The sequence below is a fragment of the Eutrigla gurnardus genome, assembly GCF_963514095.1.
Source record: "Eutrigla gurnardus genome assembly, chromosome: 5".
In the NCBI taxonomy this organism is placed as follows: domain Eukaryota; kingdom Metazoa; phylum Chordata; class Actinopteri; order Perciformes; family Triglidae; genus Eutrigla; species Eutrigla gurnardus.
Window position 1 is genome coordinate 463,216 of NC_139919.1, and position 24,777 is coordinate 487,992.

The window sequence follows — 24,777 nt, forward strand, 5'->3', positions numbered from 1 at the left end:
GTAATATTACAGTTTTTCTCAGTTGCTTTGGTGCTTTTCTCACATCACTATTAACATTTGGACAGCAGTTAGTGCATTTCTCAAAACAATTAGTGCAAACTGCAAAACCTAGTGGATAACCTGCAAAAGCACGTCACTTGCTCAAAATGGATAGTCCATTCCTCAAAAGCAAGTATTCATGTCAATGAAACTGCCAGTGTCATCAAAATGAGAAGTCTTGACACCATCGGTTAGAACAAGATATTCAAATGGCTTTGTCATGTTTTCATTATGACAGCTTATTCTCTCAGTGTTTTCCAATGCAAAAAAGTAGTGCTGTCAAAGTTTACGCGTTAATCTTTGCGTAAATTATGAAATATTTAACGTGTTAATTTTTTTTAACGAAATTAACGCAGCTGTGTTTTGTTTACTTCCCGTGGCGGCTGACGTAAGACCTATGACGACGTGTGCCGCAAAGCCGTTAGCCATTAGTTTTTAACGGAGTTCAGCGTAAGAGGGGGGGTGGGGGGGGGGGGGGTTCGCAGAGTAGTTTTTTTAATTATCCCGGTAATTTGTCTGCGTGACAAACACGAGATGTGGCGTGTGGTGCTTTGTCCTCTGACATTGTAAACAGACTGGTCTGTCTCAGTAACGGGCTGAATGTGAAGGAGGACTAAGCTGACTTGTTCTATGGAGTGAAAAGGATTTATCATTCTGACTTCACAGCAGAATATTTCCTTGTTCTTTTTTCCATATTTGCATGTTCTATTGTGGACCTTTTTGAAATGTTCTGTTAGTGCATATAAGAAATATGCCTTTTTGAAGCTGACAGTTCATTTTGATGGCCTTGATGGTTTCTTTGGAAATCTGTAGTTCACATGAGAGAATCTGTGCTTAAAGTTAAAAAAGCTGCTATTTAACAATAGTATTTGAATTTAAATACTTCCTTTGTGTTGATTCTACATACATTCCATCATTTTACATTTAAATATCCATTATAACATACTTTATTCTTCAGAAGAAAGAAAGTGATTAATTGCGATTAATTACGGCAAATTGTGCGATTAATTAGTTAATTTTTTTTAATCGATTGACAGCACTAAAAAAAAAGGTCAGAACTCGGTGACACGACCTGAAAATGCTCAAGACAGCGCTATACACTACTGGTACAGCCATTTGAAAACTACAGTAAAGTTACACATTGCTGTAGTTAGGGGAGTAAGTACAAGACACTGAATACTTATGTTTCACATTTTTGCTGTATATGCTCTTTGCAATTCTACAGCATTGTGCAAAAGAAAAATACACCACAGTCACGTATGCAGAACAAACATAAGAAACACTCTTTTGGTAGAGCTTCAATTCACAGTGGTTCTTCCAACATTTGGTTGCACCCTCCGACGAGCCTCAGCCATTGTGAGGCCGTGATTGACAGCATTGTCCACAACTGTAGCCCTCATTTCATTAGGAATCTGCCTATGTATTTGGCCTCTTCTGTTCTTCTTCCTCTGATTTGTCCCCTTCCTCCCTGAATCATCAACCCTCTTCCATGATGCAGACCTTCCATTTCTGTGCCACAGAATTGTAGAAATGGTCCACACTATGTCCTACTCGGTTCATATATGCTTGCCAAGTGAGGGCTCATGGGATTCATCCCTGAGTGACTGTGAACAAGTGGCTTGTCATTGGTTACAACTAATACACACACCTCCTCCTGAGTGAAAGCTGAAGTTCACCTGAGAGCAATTGTTTAATTTAGGAGACATTTCCAGGAAAAAATGATAAAGGAAGGTATAACATTTGATAACTAGTTGAACAATTTTGTATGTAATGGCTCAAGCAATGAAATGAAGACTATTAGTTTTATTGGGAACTACTATTCAGCATCCATAAGTATAGTTCATTTTGACTGACATGACATAAGCAAATTATAATGTTATAAAACAGCAGAAAATACTATGATGTGCACAAATGACTAATGAACTAATAGTTATGAGAATTTTCATTCTGATCTGAGAAAAGCACCAAAGCGACTGAGAAAAACTGTAACAGTAGTAGTCCATGGTAACAGGCACAGCCACGTTTAGATGGATCCATCTGGTGGGATGGTGGGGATGTGACATCATCAACCTGCTGATGATCCTGCATAGTGGTAACCAGTCTATCATAGGGCTGATATGTAGAGACAGACAGGTAACCAGTGTTGGTAATAACGGCGTTAGAGTATAACGGCGTTACTAACGGCGTTATTTCTTTCAGTAACGAGTAATCTAATAAATTACTTTTACCATCATTGCAACGCTGTTGCCGTTACTGAGAATGTAAAGTTGCGCGTTACTACAATTTGGTTGAATGAAGAGCAATGTGTCGGCTTTGGCCAGTGCCACACATCAGCTGCCTGGAGAGAGCAGTACACTACAAGACAGCGACAATGGCGACGAGCCAGGAAAATGCAAAGGTAGCATTCTCGAACTGGAAGTACCGGTACTACTTCTCACTTATTGAACTTAAAGGCAAGAATGTTTATGTAACATGCACGCTATGCCCAGGAAAAAAGACTTTAGCCACGTCTGCCTCAAGCAACTCCAATCTGATGAAGCACCTCACATCAACACATGCTAAGTATGCTTGAATGCAAAATGTGTGAATATTATTTTATTTTCAATATTTAATATTGTTACTTTATGGAATATTTAAGAGGAGGATAGTGTTGTGTTTATTGTGCAGTAGGCCTAATATACAGTTACAGAGATTTGCACTTCCTAATGGCCAGTTCTATTTCATCCTTACTGACCGCCAGAGGCGGTGCTTAAAGCACTGGATATCTCCACCTCGCGCATGCGCATTTCGAGTACCAATAACAATATAGTCACCTGTGACCCCCACGTGACACCGGGAAGGCTATATCTTCCGGTGTCGTAAGAGGATCTGTTCCTTTTCATCTTCTCGCTGTGCATGTACCGTGTTGCACTTTGTGCTGAGAAGGAAGTTGGAAACTTTTGTTTACAGCTGGCTGCGTGCAGCCTCGTGACGACAGTCGGAGCCGCGGGCAACCCGTCCTCCAGAGGCTGTCGCTAGCTGATCTTCGTCTGAGACCAAACCAGCGTGGAGTCAGGTTTGTGTCGGCGTTTGTTGGTTGAGGCAGTGTTTTCGCTCCCGATCCTAGCACTCGTTGGCCTCCTTGCTCTCAATGTTATTGGTGTCTAACCAATTTGTTTTTGTGTGGCTTGCCGGTGAAAGTAGTGTTTTCGCTCCCGCTCCCGGTGACGCTTTTATTCGACTTCTGTTTAGCAGCAGCGCTTACGCTAGCGAAGATAATTATCTGTTGTTTATTATTTACGGTGGAGGCAGTGTGTTCGCTCCGCTCCCAGCTCTTGTTTGCCTCATTGCTGTTTGGGGTATCTTACCGGTGGAGGCAGTGCTCTCGCCCCCGCTCCCGGTAACGCTATTATTTGACTTTTGTTTAGCAGCAGCGCTTACGCTCACAGCTAATTGTCCGTTGTTGATTGCTTACTGGTGTAGGCAGTGCTTTCGCTCCCGCTCCCGGTAACGCTATTATTTGACTTTTGTTTAGCAGCAGCGCTTACGCTCACAGCTAATTGTCCATTGTTGATTGCTTACTGGTGAAGGCAGTGCTTTTGCTCCCGCTCCCAGTAACGCTATTATTTGACTCTTGTTTAGCAGCAGCGCTTACGCTCACAGCTAATTGTCCGTTGTTGATTGCTTACTGGTGAAGGCAGTGCTCTCGCTCCCGCTCCCGGTAACGCTATTATTTGACTTTTGTTTAGCAGCAGCGCTTACGCTCACAGCTAATTGTCCATTGTCGATTGCTTACTGGTGAAGGCAGTGCTCTCGCTCCCGCTCCCGGTAACGCTATTATTTGACTCTTGTTTAGCAGCAGCGCTTACGCTCACAGCTAATTATTGTCTGATTAATGATTATTTGCTGGTGACGCCCGCTCCCAGTAACAGGAAGCAGGGGGCAGCAGACACCTCTATCGGGGCCATCATGCGTATGGCTCTTGCTCGCCTACAGCTGGATGTGCCACAGACAGACGCGGCTCAGGCTAGCGCCTTTTTCAGGCGCAGCCCTGCCCCGACCGCACTCACTGTTCCTCCTTCAGAGGAGTACTTGAAGGAGCTTCATGCGTGTTGGAGGGACACCAGGGCCTTTTCCCATCCGTCCTCAGACGCAAGGTCCGGCTTGGCTGCCATGCAGGATGCGGCACAGGTTGGGCTAGGCCGTATGCCACCAGTTGAGCCTGCCATTGCGGCCCTCATTTTGGCTCCTGATGAGGCTTTGAGGCCGGATGCCAGGTGTCCCCGGCCTCAGTGCAGGGTCACGGACGACCTTCTCACAAAGGCCTATGATGCTGCGGCACGCATGGGTCGGATTGGCAATTCCCTTTCCCACCTACTGCTGGGCCTTTCTACCTCTCTGCAGCAGGCGCAGATTGATCCGTCGCTGCAGAGTCTGAGTGATACCTCGTTACAGGCATTGGCCCTCATGTTGAGGGAGTTGGGGCGCACAATGTCCACCATTGTCCAGGCTAGGAGAGAGCTGCCCAGGCTACTCAGACCAGGCAGCGGCTATCCGGTCTACGCAGGAGTGTGTCCGCTCCTAGCAGGCCCAGGGGCCCCTCGGCTGTCCCCCGGCAGCGCTCTCAGCCACCTGGTTACCCTGGTGGCCTGCGGAGGTCTCAGCGGCCTGCTCAGCAGCCTGTTGATGACTTTCGGCCCCCCGGGCGCCTACCTTCCCGGCAGCCTCGTGCCCCGCAGCCTGACCGTCGCCCCCCCCCAGAGCCTCGAGAGGCGGGGGGGGGCAGGCGCTGGGGCCACGGGGCCGGTCGTCGGATGTTTTTTCCAACGGCAGCTCAGTTACTGGGCTGCCTGTACTTCAGACCCCTACGAATTGCAGTTCCGACGCCGGCCCCTGGCCTTCAGCCGGGTCAAAATGACTGTCAACGATCCGGCGAAGGCCTTAGCTCTGAGCCAGGAGTTGTCCGCCCTCCTGGCCAAGGGTGCAATCGAGCCAGTGGACCCTCTGCTACACCCCAGGGGGTTCTACCCCAGGTACTTTCTGGTAACAAAGAAAGGTGGCGGATTTCGCCCCATTCTCGACCTGAGGGGACTCAACAGGTTCCTGAAGGTGCTTCCATTTCACATGCTGACCGCGTCAGACACGCTTCGTGTGGTGACCAGGGGGGAGTGGTTCACCACTGTAGATCTAAAGGATGCTCCATGTCCCAATTGCGTTGCACCATCGATGCTTCCTGAGATTTGCTTTTCGCGGCCGGCATTTTCAGTTCAGGTTTCTTCCCTTTGGCCGTGGCCCGGCTGGGCTTGACAGTAAATTTTTCCCATCCCAATGACCCATGTCGCCTCGGCGTGTAGACGACATCCTCCTCCACCTTCCCCTCTTCAGGGGTGGCAGGATGGTGCCATTCCTTCAGTTCCTCCAGCTCCTGGGCAAACTGACAGCTGCTTCAGCTGGGGTGCCGTTGGGCTTGCTGTCTCTGCGCCCACTACAGATGTGGCTGAACAGCCTCCACTTGGACCCCAAGTGGCACGGCTACCGGAAGGTCAGGGTGTCTCGGCGGTGCCTCTTTTCTCTGTCCCCATGGAGACAGAGGTCGTTTCTGTCTGTGGGTGTACCCCTGGGCGCCATTCCATCCCGCCGGGAGATGGTCACGACCGACGCTTGCCTCTCGGGGTGGGGCGCGGTATGGCAGGGCAGGACTGCCCAGGGGCAGTGGCCGGCCCAGCACCACATTCATATCAACGCGCTAGAGCTAGTGCATCTGGCGCTTGTTCACTTTCTGCCTCACCTGTGGGGCAAGCATGTGCTGGTTCGATCGGACAACATGTCCACTGTTGCCCAGATCAACCACCAAGGGGGCACCCGGTCGACACAGCTTCTCCAGGTAGCTCGGAGCCTGTTGACTTGGGCGTATCCCCGTCTGGCCAGCCTGCGGGCAGTATTTATACCAGGGGAACGGAATCTGGCCGCGGATTTTCTTTCGCGGCAGATGCCCCCACCAGGGGAGTGGCGGCTTCATCCGGAAGTGGTCGAGACGTTGTGGGGTCTTTTTGGCAGGGCGGAAGTGGACCTCTTCGCTTCGGCGAGTCGACACATCGCCCCCTCTGGTTCTCCTGGACGGAGGTGACCAGCCCCCTTGGCCAGGACGCTCTAGCTCACGATTGGCCGCAGTGTCCTCTGGATGCCTTCCCACCGCTGCCCCTGATTCTTCCAACACTCCAGCGGGTACTTCTGCAGGGCCACAGGCTCCTTCTGGTGGCCCCCCTTTTGGCCAGGGAGACTGTGGTTTCCACTGCTGCGCAGGCTCTGCTGCAGCTCTCCGTGGCGCCTCCCCTACAGGACGGACCTCCTTTCACAGCTGGGGGGGTCTGATTTGGCATCCGGACCCCGGTCGCCTCCAACTCTGGGCTTGGCCGCTACAGGGCCCGACCCACTGCTGAGGGTTTACCCTGCGGACGTCAGGCGTACTATTCTGAATGCCAGGGCACCATCTACCCGGGTTCAATATGAGAACAGATGGAGGCTGTTCTCTAACTGGTGTGTAGATAAGGCAGTAGATCCAGCACATTGCTCTGTGGCCACTGTTCTGGAGTTTCTGCAGTCCCTGCTGGATGGTGGTCACGCTCCTTCCACCTTAAGAGTCTATGTGGCTGCTATTTCTTCCCAACACGAGATGGTCGACGGAGCCACAGTGGGGTGCCACAGGTTGGTGTCCCTCTTCCTTAGAGGGGCTCTGAGGCTGCGTCCCCCTAGGACCCTGAGGGCTCCAGCATGGGACCTGCCCCTGGTGCTGGAGGCCGTGTCCGCTCCTCCCTTTGAGCCTTTGACCCAGGTAGGGTTGAAATGGCTTTCTATGAAGACGGCTTTTCTGCTCGCCATTACCTCTGCGAAGCGGGTCGGGGAGTTGCATGCCCTCTCCGTGGCTGATACCTGCCTGCGGTGGAACCCTGATGGCTCAGGGGTGGTCCTGTGGCCGAATGTGGCGTTCCTACCCAAGGTGCTTTTACGTGCCCATCTTAACCAGCCTATCCAGCTCGCACGCTTTGACTCCCTGTCTGAGGATGGTCAGTCGGAGCTGCTGTGCCCGGTAAGGGCACTTGAGGCTTATATTGCCGCTACTGCCGGTATGCGGCAGTCGGAACAGCTGTTTGTGTGTCATAGTGGCCCTAACAGAGGCCGTGCGCTTTCCAAGCAGCGGCTGTCCCACTGGGTTGTGGATGCGATCACGCATGCCTATGGGGCCTGTGGCCGCCCCCCGCCATCCGGGGTAAGGTGTCACTCCACCAGGAGTGTTTCAACATCATGGGCGGCACTAAGAGGGGTGCCCCTGGAGGCGATCTGTGCTGCGGCATCATGGACGTCACCTGGCACATTTGCACGTTTTTATCGTGTCAACGTCACCGCTCCCCATCCGATGGGTGTGGTCCTGTGTCCAAGTGCTGCTACCCCCGATGAGTGGGGTGGGTGTTGGATTCTTTGTGACCTTGTTGGTATGGGTCATCCAGTGCTTTAAGCACCGCCTCTGGCGGTCAGTAAGGATGAAATAGAACGAAAGTTACGAATGTAACTACGGTTCTATGAATCCTGGATGACCGCCAGAGCATCTTGTCACTCAGAATCCGTGTGTTTTCGCGAGAAGATTCTGGGAACAGATCCTCTTATGACACCGGAAGATATAGCCTTCCCGGTGTCACGTGGGGGTCACAGGTGACTATGTTGTTATTGGTACTCGAAATGCGCATGCGCGAGGTGGAGATATCCAGTGCTTTAAGCACCGCCTCTGGCGGTCATCCAGGATTCATAGAACCGTAGTTACATTCGTAACTTTCAATTCTCTTTTGTTTCTTTTTACCCAATTTTACATTTGTGTGTCTTAAATTTGCACTTGAATTTTATTTTATTTTTTTATATATTTTTATGTCTATGCATATCCTGTTGCAGGCTGCAATCTATTGAGTTCAAATAAATACCAAATGTTCTAAAATACTGTCGATAGTGTTTTTATTCTTCAATCAGTTAATATAAACATCTTTGATGTTAAAGATGTTATAGAACGTAATAGCGTTCTAGAACATAAAAATAACGTCAGTTGCTTTGTTGAGTAACGAATTACTTTTACAACTAACTCAGTTACTTTAAGTAATTTGTAACTGTAACTAATTACTTTTTTAAAGTAAGATGAACAACACTGCACCAACCAGTCTATCGCAGGGCTGACATGTAGAGACAGACAGGTAACCAGCCTATCACAGGACTGACATGTAGAGACAGACAGATAACCAGTTTATCACAGGGCGGAGATTTAAAATAAGTCACTGATTCAGCAAGCCTGATCTCCTCAGGCGGGATGTGCCAATACCTCCATACCTTCGGAGACAGAGCATTCAGTGTGATAGCCCCCACCCAGTCATCCGAAACACCTCATCCTTATTCATATTCAAAACCAATAACCTCAAACACCATCTATTCACCACAGCCTTCGCACCTGTATAAACCCTGTCACCTGTTTCAGTTTGTTTTGTTTTGTTTGTCTGTTTGTATTTTTTGTTTTCTTTTTTCTATGTTGTGTAAATTATCCTTGGGTTCCACGATTTTTCTGTTCTCGGCCTTTCTGGACGATTTTTTTCTTTTTTAAATTGTGTTTGCACCACTAGAGGTAGCATGAGGCGGTTTCTCCAACCCACAGAAGTTGCCCAGTTAGTGCAACTCATCCAGGATGACACAGTGTGGTAGGAAGGTTTGCTGTGTCCCCCAGCACAGTGTCAAGAGAATTTCAGAGATTCCAGGAGACAGGCCAGTACCCAGGAGACTTGGAAGGGGCCGAAGAAGGACAACAACCCAACAGAAGGACCGATATCTGCTCTTTTGTGCATGGAGGAACAGGAGGAGCACTGCCAGAGGCCTACAAAATGACCTCCAGCAGGCCGCTGATGTTCAAATTTCAACTCAAACGGTCCGAAATTGACTCCATGAGGGTGGTTTGAGGGCCCGACGTCCACAAATAGGGCCTGTGCTTACAACCCAACACCGTGCAATGCGATTGGCATTTTCTAGAGATCACAGAGATTGGCAGATTTGCTATTGGCGCCCTGTGCTCTTCACGGATGAGAGCAGGTTCACCCTGAGCACATGTTGTTAAAATAATTACCCGATGGTTTAGAACTGGAGGAAGGAGATCGGAGTCAGCTCAAGGTCCAAACAGGGATTTAATCTTGATCAAGAGGAGAATTCACAGAGCAACATGCTGGTCTGTTACAATGTGTAGACTCGTCGTGCTGTGAGACAAACATGATATTTATCCATCTTCTTGTGGGTGTGTTTTCACTCAGTTCACAGGGATGGAAGTCGTAAACTCAAATGTTTAACTAAACCTTGCATGGGTCACAAACCCTACCTGGGTCATAAACCACAACTATGTCGCAAGGCACACATGGGTTGCAAAACACACACAAATGGCCACAGGCCACAGGTCACAGGTCACAGGACACATTTACATTCACACCAACCCTTCTCATGTGTAAGTCTTCAGTTCAGATATCTCTCATCAAGAAGTGCAAAATTTCCATATCACATGTGACCGACGTGACAGGGTCTGGCGACGCCGCGGAGAACGTTCTGCTGCCTGCAACATCCTCCAGCATAACCGGTTTGGCGGTGGGTCAGTGATGCTCTGGGGAGGCATTTCTTTGGATGGTCGCACAGAAGGTCCATGTGCTTGCCGGAGGTACTCTGACTGCCATTAGGTACTGGGAAGAGATCCTCAGACCCATTGTGAGACCATATGCTGGTGCAGTGGGCCCTGGGTTCCTTCTAATGCATGACAATGCTAGGCCTCATGTGGCTGGAGTGTGTCAGCAGTTCCAGCATGATGAAGGCATTGATGTTATGGACTGGCCTGCCCGTTCCCCAGACCTGAATACTATTGAGCATATCTGGGACATCGTGTCTCGTTCCATCCACCAACGCCATGTTGCAACACAGACTGTCCAGGAGTTGACTGCTGCTCTGGTCCAGGTCTGGGAGGAGATCCCTCAGGAGACCATCCGTCGTCTCATCAGGAGCATGCCCAGGCATTGTAGGGAGTGCATACAGGCACGTGGAGGCCACACACAGTACTGAGGATCATTTTCACATTTCTTGAAAAATCTCCACAAAAGTTGGATCTGATTTTCCACTTTGATTTTCGGAATGATTCTGAATCGAGACCTCCATAAGATGAGGATTTTGATTTCATTAATCATCCTTATGTTGTTTTGTTGTCAACGCATTGCACTTTGTAATGAATAAAGATTTCCAACTGTATATTTGTTATTCATTGAGAACTAGCATGTGGTGTTTAAGTGTTGAGCAGTTTATTTATATCATGATTTAATTAATCACAATTAAAAATGTACCCTTTAGATGCTAGTTTTGATCATATACCACCAACCGCCTTGTTAAAATAATTACCCGTTGGTATAGAACTGGAGGAAGGAGATCGGAGTCAGCTCAAGGTCCAAACAGGGATTTAATCTTGATCAAGAGGAGAATTCACAGAGCAACATGCTGGTCTGTTACAATGTGTAGACTCAAAGTGTTGTGAGACAAACATGATATTTATCCATCTTCTTGTGGGTGTGTTTTCACTCAGTTCACAGGGATGGAAGTCGTAAACTCAAATGTTTAACTCAACCTTGCATGGGTCACAAACCCCACCTGGGTCATAAACCACAACTATGTCACAAGGCACACATGGGTTGCAAAACACACACAAATGGCCACAGGCCACAGGTCACAGGACACATTTACATTCACACCAAACCTTCTCATGTGTAAGTCTTCAGTTCAGATATCTCTCATCAAGAAGTACAAAATTTCCATATCATATCCCTCCTGTTTATGCTGATTCTAAGCATAATCATAACATAAATTTTGAAGTGTGAGAGCGAAAACCCTATCAGGCAGTTCAAAACATTCTTATTATCCATTATCCTTCTAGAAAGGGAAACTCTCTCACGGTCCCACTGCCCCGGCAACCACCCGCAGGTACTCCATTTAACAAGGCACAGAAATTATATAAAAATAAGCATAAATTCAAAAGCATTTTGATTACATTGTTGCCCCCAAAAACAAAACATAAATGTCCTCGCCAAGCTAGTCAACCTATCGGGCTTGGCTACGGACCTATCCCTACCTAGTTAAACTATCCCTTGCACGTAAAAAGAACAAAAACAATGGGGTCTCCTTCAATATGTACAAATGCTGTGAATATTTTTCTCCTAAGTGGCCCTAGTTGGTCAATTCAGAAAACTACAACTTCAGTTAGATTTTCTGTAGCCTCATCATAATCAGTAGAATATATATCTCTTAGTCCGTAGTGTCCTTATCTTCATCAAAGAGGTTACCATATAAATCATCATCTGTCAGATCAGAAGTAACATTTTCTTGTGCTGCATTCTCATAGTCCCCTCGGTGATCATCGGTGGTGGGGATCCTTTCGTACAGCATAGTTGTTTTAGTCACAGCGGTGTCAATGAGTCTCTGTAACAGTCCTCTCAAACAGGGGATACAACAACATCCACAAACGATTAGAATGGTAATCATTACGGTTACAGATAACATCATAGTTTTTATAGAACCTGCCCATTTTACAAAAATGTCCTGGAGCCATCCTGTCAGAGGATCTTCAAAACCAGAGTTTTCAGCTAACTCTGCAGATAGGGAGGTTAATCCATTCAACGCCTTAGTGATGCTGCCATCAGGTGCTGTATTGTTAGGAATAAACGTACAACACATATCTCCAAACATTTTACATACTCCTCCTTTTTCAGCCAACAACATATCTAACGCCATCCTATTCTGCCATGCCATTAAACTAGTCTTATCTAACTGTATGCCCCCAATTGCTTCCTTAGTGTAATTTAAAAATCTTTGTTGGTTATAATAGACGTAATTTATTCAATCCACAGCTTTAAACTCATCAGGAACACCTCGAGGAACACCAATTGCATCTATATAAACTCTGTTGTCAAAAGATCCTGCTGGTGCATTTCTTTTTGTTCGTGAATTATGTATCATCACTTTTTCTAATGCCATTGTGTCATATGGTAAAATATATGTCGGCATTAATAATTGTACCATAGCACAAGTTCCCTTCCAATCAGTTGGTAATTTTGCTCTGAGTATCTTACCTCCACAGAACCACCATACATCAGCTCTGGCCATGGTTTGATCATTCACTATGTCATCAGTGACATTGCTCTCGCCCTTAATTACATCAATGATGGTTTTACAGGTTGTCAATACTCCTACTGACACAGTACCTTTGCTTCGTGTCAAGCAGGTATAATTCCCGGTGTATGGCGTAAACCAAGGTGGTTTAATCTGTGATGACACTGGGGTGAACAGAAGTTTCAAAGTGGTGCAGTTTGTAGCATTCTCTGATTTGTATAAATCAAGCATGCAACGAAAACCTTTTGGATCATTATCTGGATTAAGGGGCCTGGCTGCTGCACATGCTAGACAATTGGAAGAGGATAACTTGCTGTTTCGGGCTGTGTGAACGATCCATTGTACATTTGAGTCTGTGAATCCTGTTTCTAGGGCATACGTTTACAGGATTACAATTGTTCCGCGAATATCTTGTTTTACACGTATCTTGATCATTTTCAGTCGGTTTTTCAAGTTAGAATTTGGGTTGTATCCCCAATCCCGTGGTCCTGTATTAGCAATTACCCAACTCCACTTCTCGCACGCACACCCACCTATATGAACAGTTCTACCCAACACACTTCGATATGTAGTGCATGCCGCCGTGGTGACACATATATTTTTCTGTCTCCAGACAGTAAAAGTGTTGTCCTGAACAGGGGAAAACCTGACATGCATTAATCTGAGCAATGCAATTCATCCCTTAAGTACATTTTATTATCACTGCACCTCCACTAGTGTCCCACCTGGATTGTATTCCTATAGCTCTTTCCCTCATTTTATCATGTACCTGGCCTTGTGTCACTATATTTGAAATAAGGAATGCAATTGTGGTCACACATAAAACAGTTATCAAGCATAGTTTTAAATCCGGCATGGTGAATGTTTCTACTTATCTGACAGTGGTATTTGTGCTCTTTTGCAGTGTGTGAGATGGATCCAAGTCTGTCTTTCAGCTATGCGGACTGCTGTGGGTGTAGACAGTAACACTTGATAGGGTCCTTCCCAGCGGGGAGCTGACCAATTCTTTCGCCTCAGGACTTTGATAAACACCCAATCTCCTGGGTTTATTGGCCCTACTGTTGGTGCTGGATCTGTAGGAGGAGATACTGTAGACATAATACTTTTGTTCTTCATCATTTTTGACATGTAGTCAACGATTGTTTCAGTCAATCTTGTATCATCTCCCTTCGTATCCATTAGCGGTACCCTAAATGGCCTTCCATATAATATTTCAAATGGTGATAATCCTGTACTGTTAGGTTGAATGTGTAAGCGTAATGCTACAGCTGGTAGACATGTTACCCAACTCTTCCCTGTTTCTTCCATAGCCTTCCTCAGTTTTGCTTTAATAGTTCCATTGTTTCTTTCCACCAGTCCTGCTGACTGTGGATGATAGCTACAATGGAACCTGAGTTGGATTGAAAATATTTCCGATAGCTTTTGTATTACTTGATTCCTAAAATGAGGACCGTTATCACAATAAATCTTTTCTGGAAAACCATACCTTGGAGCTATGACTGTAGCTAGAATTTTGGCCACAGTTATTGCATCATTGTTCACTGTTGGTGTAATTTCTACCCATTTGGAGAACATATCCACTATCACTAAACAGTATTTCTTTCCTTCAGCTCTGTTCAATTCAATAAAGTCCATACAGATACATTGGAATGGGTATGTCGCTTCTGGGAATTTACCTGGTTTTGGACGTAGTCTACCTTGAGCATTATGCTTAGAGCATATCAATCATGAGGCACAAATGTTTTTGTGTAATTGTGAAATCCATATGTAGTAAAAATGTTCTCTATTGTGGATACCATCCCTCCTGTTGAGACATGGGTAATCCCATGACTCAATATCGCAGCAAATCTAAATACATTTTTTGGTAATATAGGCTTTCCGTCGAGGCTCTCCCAAATCCCCGTTTCTGTCTGTGTGGCTCCTTTATTTCGCCACATGTTTTTCTCAGTCTCAGGTGAACTATTTTGCATGTCTCTCAAAATGTCATGATCTATTGTAAGCGTAGTCTCAGTAGTATAAATGTCATCTACATTTTCCTAAATAGCAGCTGTTATTTTGCTTCCTCGTCCGCTTTCTATTCCCCATTGAAATAAAATCTTTACCTGTAGTATGTGCGGCACACTTGCATATTTCAACTTTTCTTGGCAGTTGAATGGCATCCAGTAGCTGCAAAATGAGATCTTTATGTGTAATAGGTTTCCCTGTAGATGTTACCATGCCTCTATTTTTCCACTGTTGTGCAAACACGTGAAGTGTCGAGAATGCATACTGGCTATCTGTATATACAGTTATATCTTTATTTCTCCCTATTTTGCACGCCTCTGTAAGTGCAACAAGTTCTGCTGCCTGCGCAGAGAAATGCGACGGTAAGGAGCCTGACTTCAAAACCTTGTCAGATGTTACTACAGCATATCCACTTACATTTGTCCCGTCAGGATTCTTTTTACATGAGCCATCTACAAATATCACAATATCAGCAGCATCAAGTGGTACATCGGTGAGATCTGGTCTTGGTAAAACTCTAGCACTAGTTTCTCCTACACAATCATGTGCTATTCCATCTGTTTCATTTGGTAGCAGGGTTGATGGGTTTAATGTAGTGCATCTCTCTATAGTGAGATGTGGCTGTGACAGTAGGATAGTCATACAACTAAGATGTCGCGCTGGTGACATAAAGGCTATTTTGTTCTGCATTAGAAGTGCTGAGACCGCATGTGACACCATAAGTGTCAGTGGGTGAAATAACACTATAGAAGCAGAACTCTGCACACTGAGTGCAGCTGCCTGTACTGCCTGCAAACAAGGTGGCATAGCCTTTGTGATGTTATCAAGTTTTGATGAATAATATGCAATAGGTCTCTGTTTTCCTCCAAATGGTTGTGTTAGAACACTAGTCATAAAACCAGATCTTGCATCGCAAGTCTGAACAAACAGCTTTGAGTAATCAGGGAAAGCAATACTGCAGAGCTCACTAGAACTTGTTTGAGTCTAACAAAAGCATCATTCGTTTCTTGAGTCCATGTTATTTTGTCTTGAGCTGCCATAGGTTGGTCATATATAGTATTTTGGAGTGGTTGTGCTATTTCAGCATAATTAGCAATCGATTGTCTGCAAAAATTAGTCATACCTAAGAAAGACATCATTTGTCTTTTGGTTGTAAGTTTTGGTGCTTGTAAAATAGCTGTTTTCCTTTTTTCGTCTAGATGTTTACCTGACTGTGAAATATTAAAACCTAAATATTTTACAACCGTTTGCCACAATTGTAATTTATTTTTGCTGACCTTATGTCCTTGTTCAGCTAAGAACTTTAATAGAGCTAAAGTGTCAGTTTTGCCATCTATTTCAGTTTTAGACGCTATTAAGATGTCATCCACATATAATAGTATCTGGCTTTTACACGGGGTTCAAATTTTGCTAAGTTTGTGGACATGGCCATAGAAAAGATAGTTGTCTGTAGGCAGTCTACCACCGCCTTCATCTTTTCTGATTATTCTACTTCACTTGCCTTTTTTCTTCCGCCTTTCTTGGTTTTTCATGGTCAGTCGTAGCTTGTATCCCAGCAGTTCCAACACCAATTAGGTGCTTCCTACGGCTGTTTCTATCGGTGCAGGAGTGGAGAGAGTAGATGCGAAGAGAGAGGGAGGGCGAAGGAGTGGAGCTGAGGCCTGGACAAGAGGCGGTGGTAGCTGAGGGATGTTGTACGGGGGAGGGTGGAGACCCAGAGGCACATACTTGTCATCCTGTTTATCTCGGTTGGAGTACAAAACAGGATAAAGTTTATTACATACTGAATCTTTTTCTTTTCCTTTTTCTTCTTTTCTTCCTATCTTTTCCTTTATTTTTTTCTACCAATTCTTTGCACTCTTCCACCTGCAACTTTCCTTTAAACCCATACTTTTTTTCCCACTTCTTTATATATTTTACATTATCTAGAGCTTTCTGGCTCATTCATTTTGCATCTCATTTATATTGAACCTCGTCAGGTTCACAACAACAATTTAAAACAACTATTACAATTTCCCAGCTTGAATTTGTTAGTTATTTGTTTATTTATTTATTTATCTATTTAATTATTTTCAATACGTATTTTTATTTAAACGTTTTTTTTATTTCACCGTTTTTTTTTCTTCATTTCTTTTCCTTTTGAGTACTCTTACCTATGGGTCTCTGACCCTCCCTGACGTCTTTTTGTTTTCGCAGGCCTTCGGGATTAGTTTAATCTTTGTCCTTCCAAAAACAGCTTACCTGGATTTAGGGTCCTGCCCTAAATCTAAGAGAGTCCTGCTCCCCCAAGCCTTGGCTTGATTCCTATTTATTTCCTTTTTCCTATTAGATCTCTGACCTATTCTAAGAGATGGATCCCCCAAGTTCCCGACTTGCTTTACTTATTAGAAATTTCTTACCCTTTCGATGAGTCCCTGACTCTGTTTGCCTGGCTGGTCCGTCTCCCCTCTGTGGTTAGCCCCGTCACCGCCCCCTCTTCAGAGGACCTGGCCTCTCTGTCCAAAACGAGGCTATATGAGCCCCGCGGTGGAGGTCTTTTCAGAGGGTTTCTAGTTCCTCTGCCTTAAGGTCTTCAGGTCCTCTGGTACGAAGAGAGGGAAAGATATTGGGGCCCCACGTTGGGCGCCAAAGTGTTAAAATAATTACCCGTTGGTATAGAACTGGAGGAAGGAGATCGGAGTCAGCTCAAGGTCCAAACAGGGATTTAATCTTGATCAAGAGGAGAATTCACAGAGCAACATGCTGGTCTGTTACAATGTGTAGACTCGTCGTGCTGTGAGACAAACATGATATTTATCCATCTTCTTGTGGGTGTGTTTTCACTCAGTTCACAGGGATGGAAGTCGTAAACTCAAATGTTTAACTCAACCTTGCATGGGTCACAAACCCCACCTGGGTCATAAACCACAACTATGTCGCAAGGCACACATGGGTTGCAAAACACACACAAATGGCCACAGGCCACAGGTCACAGGACACATTTACATTCACACCAAACCTTCTCATGTGTAAGTCTTCAGTTCAGATATCTCTCATCAAGAAGTACAAAATTTCCATATCACGCCTTTTGAAAAATACACTATAATTTCATATTCTAAAAAAATATTTGACTTTGATTTAGGGCTGCAGCTATTGAATCTTTTTGTAATCAAGTAATCTATCGATTATTCCATCGATTAAGGAAGGAATCGGATAAAAACTTGACATTGTATATAGTTCCCATATAAATGTTAATTTCTTAACACATTCGGTCAATGACTATAAACAGGAATAAAGATGAGAAAAAAGAAACGGGGGAAAAAAAGGTAAGGATAAATGGGATGTTTTTCATTATCTAAATCTCAACACAAACAAGAAATCAAAATAAACTAAATTGTTCAAAAATAAACTTAAATCATCTTTGGTGATAAACAGGCCTATTCTTTTGATTGATTTGTTTTGAATTTATGCATTTCATATGGTTTTCCACTGAGGTACAAACATGCCTCATGACACAAACCAGAAAAAAATTAGGCATTTTCATAATTTTTTTCAAACTGCAGGATACAAGCCACTGTGACAAAAATGGCAATTTTGTTCTGATATAGATAGCAGAGACTGCTGCCTTCATGTTCATGACAAAATAAGACTTTGTGTGTGTGTGTGTGTGTGTGTGTGTGTGTGTGTGTGTGTGTGTGTGTGTGTGTGTGTGTGTGTGTGTGTGTGTTTACATGTGTCATCAGATAATTGGGCCGCATTAAAAAAACTCCTGCCTTCTCAACCTTGTTTACATTTTCACACCATGAGAATTTGCTGCACTAAAACTGTTCTGGGGCATGTGGGTCATGTTGATATCTTCTGTGACGTTGAGGGATTGAACATCTTTTTGAGTGACTTTAGAGACAGGGCTGCACGGTGGTGTGGTGGGTAGCACTGTCGCCTCACAGCAAGAGGGTCCCGGGCTCAATTCCCGGGTCGGGTTCAGGTTCCTTCTGTGTGGAGTTTGCATGTCCTCCCCGTGTAAGCGTGGGTTCTCTCCAGGTTCTCCGGCTTCCTCCCATAGTCCAAAGACATGCAGGATGGGGATAGGTTCATTGATGACTCTAAATTGCCCGTAGATGTGAATGTCAGTGCGAATGGTTGGCCCGCGATGATCGGTAGATCGATAGATCAATGAACACTCCGACTGCACATTGTTTTTTAACTCTAGAGGTTGTGATTTCTTAGATTGAATCTAATAAAGCCACTGATATTGATCTAGTCGATTGTTTAAGCATTTCTCAATGATTTTGGAGAATTTTAAGTAAATTGTAAGTGAAAGTAATGAGACAGGTCTGTAATTTGTGAAGTGGAGCTTGTAAATGTATCTTGCTCTGTAAATGCTCATCTTGCTTGGAAATGTACCAGTTTGAAATGATAAATTACAGATGTATGTAAATGGTTTTTGAATTCCTCAATTACCTTTTTTACTACAGTCATCACATTCAGATTACCTTTTGTTTTTACATTTCACAACAATGTCCCTTTCATCCACTGCTGTGAGGAACATTGAGAAAGGATTTCTCTTTTTTAGCTTTTCTAAAACATCCTCAGATGTCTCTTGATCAGGAATTTTTCCTGCCAGGTCAGGACCAACATTAAAAAAAAAAAGAAGAAAAAAAAAGATTAAAGCTGTGGGCCACGACCTCCATGTTATACTCTTCCTTTTCATTATCCACAAAGTATTTGGGATAATTATTTTGTTGAGACACATTTTTTATAACACTGTTCAATATTTTCCCATATTCCTTTAATATTGTTTTCATTCTTTTCCAGAATATTCCTATAATGTGCTTTTTTACTGGTCCTTATCATATTAATTAACTTATTTCTTTTTCAGTGGTCCCGGCCCGCGGGCCGGATACGGCCCGCCTCCACATTTGGCCCGGCCCCCTGAACAATACCAGAGATGCATTTTGATTTTTTTTTTTCATATACAGTGCAGTCATGCACTGTATGGGCCCTAGTTTCGTAGACCAGCGCAGGGCGGCGCAGGGCGGCGCAGGGCGGCGCAGCCGGCGCAGTGCAAGTTTCGACCCGTGCAGCCTTGCGCACCGTCAGTTTGGCAGTTTGGTGGATCGCCTGCGCCAAGATGGGTGTGGCGGCGCAGCAGGGGGAGGCGTCACAGATTCAGCTTGGCGTAGCGGAAGTTTCGTGGCAAAAAGCCTCGCCGAGACTGCGCTGAAAGCCCGCCAGCTCCAACCTGGTCTACTTTCGGCGCAAGGCGCAAGGCGTAAATTGATTGATTCAATGCGAATCACAGCTGGCGGATCGGAAGTTTGGCTGACGGCGCGCAGTGCGCACACGTCACCGAGACCTCACAGGCAGGTTTCCACAGTTCCAGGCACATTTAAATGCAATAAATAATCACAACAAACACTATTTAATGCAACTAATTGAATCAACACATGAATGTATATCTATATAGATTGTCCCGTCACATCTGACGTCAGATCAAAGGCGGATGGCACGCGTAACGGAAACTCAGCCTCTCGGACCAAAACATCTCCCTCTCTCTCTCCTGTTTTTTATAATATGGGCATTGTTATTATTATGATACGCGCGCACAGCGCGTGATGCGCGTGGTGGGAGCGGCGGCGCTGCTTCTGTCATCGGGTTGTCAAGTGACGGATCTTACACTGAACCTCCCCTAACGCATTAAAGGAGAGGAGAGGAGCTCATTTGATTGGTGAAGATCTGAAACGGCTGTATTAATCCCAGTCCACGCCTCGTCTCCTCCTCGTCTCCCACTCACGCCTTCTTCTCCTCCCTCTTTCCCACTTGCGCCGGTGGGCGAGACGGGAGGTGTGCCTGCGCGAGCCTGCGCGGTGCACGAAACTTGCAAAGTCCAGGCGAACCCAGAGAGGGTTATTTGATTATTATTGATTTCATAAATAGTGTTATTATTTATTTCCTGACTTTTTTTTTCTGTGAAGAACCCAGAGAGGATTATTTGATTATTATTGATTTCATAAATAGTGTTATTCTTTTTTATCTGACTTTTTTCTGTGAAGAACCCAGAGAGGGTTATTTGATAATTATTTATTTCATTAATAGTGTTATTATTTATTTCCTGACTTTTTTCTGTGAAGAACCCAGAGAGGGTTATTTGGTTATGTGTGGCTTTCTGGAAAACAATACATTTTTACGTTTAGGCACCCCTGCGATCGTCAAACTTTTTCTGTTACAAACTGGCTCAAAACTAACCTGTCTCACGACGGTCTAATCCCAGCTCACGTTCCCTATTAGTGGGTGAACAATCCAACGCTTGGTGAATTCTGCTTCACAATGATAGGAAGAGCCGACATCGAAGGATCATCAGAGAAGGGAAAAGTTATGTGGCCCTCACAGGAAAAAGTTTGGGGACCCCTGCTTTATATCTATTCTCAGCCTCTTTAGTTTTCAGCCTCATGAAGTGTCGATACTGTCCCGGTTGTACTCGGAATGAAGTAGGTAAGGACCCAAATGCAGTTTAAAAAAAGGTTTTATTTAAATTATAAGCTAAAACAAAGCAAAAACAATGTCCAAAAAACTAAAAGGGAGACAACGGGAAAAAACACTACGCAAAAACATCCAAAAACTTCGGGAGGCCAAACAGGCAAAAACACTATGAAAAACAAAGAACGAGATAATCCAAAGCATAGACAAAAAAAACAAAAAAACTTGCAAACAATAATCCAAGGCGTAGACAAGACCAGAAGACATTGGCAGGACAGATCGGGTGGTGAACGCATATCTGGGATAACACAGGATGACCAAGCAAAGACCGTACAGAAACACACAGACTAGCAGCCTGGTCTCACAGACATCCGTGAAATAGCCACGCAAATCACGCCAATGCAAATCAATGCCACTGACCTCCCGTGGTCTACACACGGATTTCCCCGTACATATCTCACTCGATGGACGTGCTTTCTGACTGAATTGATAGGGAGGACCATCCAACCCGCTCATACAGAGCAGTCATGTTAAGGACAGGATGACTCAAATAAAAACCCAGAGGCTATGAAGTGTTCATTAAAACAATCGAGCATTTTGGCCTTTTCTGTTATTTTTCCCCTCATTTGTTACAATGCATGGGGGAAGCTCCACACCTTTATTATTATTTTCTGATAATGATTTAATAATTTTCCAAAATTTTGATGGGTTGTTCAGATTATTTGATGTTTGAGAAAGAAAATAATCAGCTTTGGCCTTTCTAATTTTAACTGTACATTCATTGCGCAGCTGTCTGAAAACCAGCCGATCAGAGTCCTGTTTGGATCTTCTGGTTTTTGCCCATGCTTGGTTTCGTATTTGCAGGAGATCTGATAAGTCTGGTGTGAACCAAGCATTGTTGCGGCCTTTCACTCTGTACTTTTTTAGTGGAGCATGATTGTTAATTATACTGTTAAAACCCTCATAAAAGAAATCCCAAGCATGATCAACATCTGCAATTAGACTAATTTTCTCCCAGTCAAAGTAAAATAAGTCGTGAAAGAATCCTTGTTCTGAGAAGTGTTTTAAATCTCTTTTGAGTAAAATACGTGGTTTGGTTTTTGGTATTTTGGTATTTCTAACTGTTGCAACAACACAGTGGTCACTGATGTCATTTGCAAATATGGAAGCGGTGGAATACTTGTGGGGAACATTTGTTAAAATAACATCTATTGAAGATGATTTTTCTGTATTTTTTATGTTTGGCCGTGTGGGACTATCAACAATCTGGAATAGATTAAGTGAATTACAGTAAGCCCTGAAATCATCAGAAACTGGTTGCAACCAGTTCAAATTTAAATCTCCCAGGGCTACTAATTCCTTGGAGTTCAAATCTGAAAGGAGTTTCATTAAAGAGGGCAGAGCCCCATTATCAGCTGATGGTGTCCTATAACAGCCAACAACAGTTATAGGAATGGATTTGGAGACTTCAAGCTAAAAAAAAACAAACAAAAAAAAAACGCCCATGGACACTACCCAAAATAATATCCATATTTCATAGACAGAAGGAGCTAGAAGCTTCAAATAACTTCTAGAACAATCCAAACAAGTGTGTGAAACTTTCTATGTTGAGCTTTTCTTTCGTTATTATGGTTTGCAGTGGGGTTTTTTTTATAAAATGTGTAAAAATTCAAGGTGCGTTTTTATTTATTTTTAATGTATGGGCTAAAATCCCCTATTGTAGTGTACGTATTTATTGAGTGATACACACAGTTAGCTGAGGTTGTGCTGATTCTGGGGATTTGTATAACTTTCAGTGTTGTTGTTTTTTTTTTTTTTTTTTTTCTACATTCCTCCTCTTTGGTCTCCCCCACAAGTCCATCCGTAAGCTCCAACTGGTCCAGAATTCAGCTGCTCGCATTGTCTCCAGAACTCCTTCCATCAATCATATCACGCCCGTTCTTCAACAACTCCACTGGCTTCCTGTCAAATTTCGCATAGACTTTAAAATCCTGCTTCACACTTTCAAGGGCATCCACAACCTCGCACCCCCATACCTCTCTGACCTCCTCCACATCAACATTCCCTCCCGGGCACTCAGATCTGCCTCCTCCATCAGCCTCACTGTGCTCTCTGCCCGTCTGTCCACCATGGGGTCCAGAGCCTTCAGCCGCTCTGCCCCCCGCCTCTGGAACTCCCTCCCCCCCGACATCAGGAACATTAACTCTCTATCCATCTTCAAATCCCGTCTAAAAACCTACCTCTTCAAACTCTCATACTCACTTTAAGTTATCTTCCACCCTGCAGTTTTCTGATTTTATTTTGTTTTTATTGCACTTATATGTGTCCTTTGCTTTTTTTAAATGACTGTTTATATGTTGTGTAAGGCGACCTTGAGTGCCCTGAAAGGTGCCATAAATAAAATGTATTATTATTATTATTATTATTACATCATGTCTGTGTAATTTAGCCTGTCAGGCATTGCATTTCATTGCATGTATGACTATGTAGTAGCATATGTACGCATTGCATTTAAAAACATCACTTCCCATAATGCCTTGCTAGTTGAAATGGATGAGAACAATATAAATGTATATGGCTACAAATACCCTAATTCCTTCACTCAGAGATTTATGCTGATTATTTTAATGCTAAAAACTAAGATTGTACTTTTTCATTGCCATTGATATTTTTTTCAAGTTTAAGTTTGTGCGTCACTCATGTGCCGATCCCAGAAACCATTGCCTGGCGCGATTCAAAGGTCATATATCTGAAAAATAAGCCTTGTGGCACATGAGGGACATCCATCTGAATGTTTCAGAGTTGGTTTGATGACTTGAGGTCAAAAGGTCAAGGAGAATAATACGTTTATAATACATTTATTAACTTATTTTAATCATGAAAAAATTGCCAAAATGACATATCTGAAAAAAATAAGCCTTGTGGCACATTAGGGACATCCACCTGTATGTGTCAGTTGGTTTGACGACTTGAGGTCAAAAGGTCAAGGAGAATAATGTGTTTTTGTTTGTGGCAAGTAAATAAAATTCTGGGGATGTGTATAACTTGATGATACTGTAAAATTGAGCGACTTTTTATGTCCTTGAGTTCCTCAGCCGCAATAGCCTTCTTTGGACCCATGAGTTATAGAGCTTTGGAGTGGTCTTCGAATGAGTTTTAAGAGTTAACTGAGTTTAAAGAGTGCACTAGCATTCGCTGACAGCACAGCTAACAGCATTGACAGCTTGACACGGTTCAAAATTGCACTTTCCTGTCTGTGGTTAAAAGCAAACTGTTGGTTATGTTGAGGAGGGCAGTTTCAGTGCTGTGTTAAACTCTAATGGACATGATGTATCGTAATGGTGCACATGTTCAGTCAGTCAGTACATGGTAACAGTGACAGGTATAGTTTTGTGGAGAATGAAAAACAAGGCGAGAATTTAATTTCACTCCTCCACACAGCTGGACAATCACTGCACAATATTAGAAATGGGCTTTCGGGTACTCTGAGACAATCTGAGACTGACTCACTATCACCTTTACATTATACATTTCTGTGGAAGGATGCATGCTGTTTCAATATTTATTTATTACTGCATTTGCAGAGCTCAACATTAACTTGTTGTTAAAGCAATAGTTAAATATCTCTTATGCAACAAAAAGTAAAAAATGTGGGTTTGCACATTAACACTTTGTGACCCTTGGGGACTGTTTTGTCCTTTTCATTTCTTGTTTGCGATCATTTTGGCTGTGTTACTGCTTATGGCATACATTTATGCCAAGGGGGTATTTTTGGGGGAAATAATTTTTTTGTAAACCTTCTATATTATGTCTATAATACACTGTGTACACACTTTTGTTACATTGAGACAAAAATGTCCTCATTGAAACCCATTATAACTGTCATTTTTGACCCCAGGGCCATTGCAGCACACAGTCATGATTTTTTTTCTGTCATTCTGGAATTCGTGCTGCAGAATTGTAATTTTTACTAGTTTCGACCAGATCAAGCCATTTTCCTATTTTGGGAACACAGAAACAATTCCTCCCTTTTCCAAAGATTTACTGTCTGTTGTATTACAGATCATAGCAGGCCAGTGGAATAGATGT

At 43.9% G+C, this 24,777-nt stretch overlaps 1 protein-coding gene and 1 long non-coding RNA gene across 5 annotated transcripts in view; both read left to right on the plus strand.

Annotated features, from left to right (window-relative positions):
* The window catches only part of LOC311013486, a 196,720-nt gene that overhangs the window by 160,590 nt on the left and 11,353 nt on the right, over positions 1 to 24,777 (plus strand). The window lies entirely within an intron of this gene.
* LOC311013455 (storkhead-box protein 2-like) overlaps positions 1 to 24,777 on the plus strand; it is a 166,466-nt gene that overhangs the window by 130,336 nt on the left and 11,353 nt on the right. The gene's annotated exons all lie outside the window — the stretch shown is intronic.